Source organism: Penaeus monodon, chromosome 23 (assembly GCF_015228065.2).
Source record: "Penaeus monodon isolate SGIC_2016 chromosome 23, NSTDA_Pmon_1, whole genome shotgun sequence".
Lineage (NCBI taxonomy): Eukaryota > Metazoa > Arthropoda > Malacostraca > Decapoda > Penaeidae > Penaeus > Penaeus monodon.
The window spans coordinates 33,657,774-33,658,237 of NC_051408.1; the positions used below are offsets into that span (position 1 = coordinate 33,657,774).

The window sequence follows — 464 nt, forward strand, 5'->3', positions numbered from 1 at the left end:
GTAATGCAGATTTAGACATTTCCAAAACTTTTAGATCCTACCAAATTACATTGACCAAGATGATCCTGTTTTCCAGCATTCCCCCAACTGCGTTCATCATAATTATTCAATTTAAATCGTCAGCTTATTTACTGAGGGATTTTTGAACGATTCGGGAAAACCTGAAGTATTCTACCAATAGAATCTCTCAAGAATAAAAAGTGAAAAGTCGTTTATGGGCTGATGAGCCTCTTCATGAATTGCGGTTCTAAATCGAAAACTCAAAACGTGTTTGTGCAGACCTTAGCAAGAAAGCAAGCATCGTTAAATATATTTAGAGTAGAAAACGAAGCCTGCTCAGTATGGTTTTAGGGGTACACTCAATAAAAAACTATACAAATGATATCTTGCAAAGGCATTAAAAAATATATCATAAAGTATCAGTGTGAAAGGAAACAAGCAAAACTGAATTTGAACTATTTATG

At 34.1% G+C, this 464-nt stretch overlaps 2 protein-coding genes across 2 annotated transcripts in view; both read left to right on the forward strand.

Moving 5' to 3' along the window:
- Window positions 1–464, forward strand: part of LOC119587937 (UDP-glycosyltransferase UGT5-like) — a 16,020-nt gene that overhangs the window by 14,626 nt on the left and 930 nt on the right. The window lies entirely within an intron of this gene.
- Window positions 1–464, forward strand: part of LOC119587938 (UDP-glycosyltransferase UGT5-like) — a 6,186-nt gene that overhangs the window by 4,798 nt on the left and 924 nt on the right. The window lies entirely within an intron of this gene.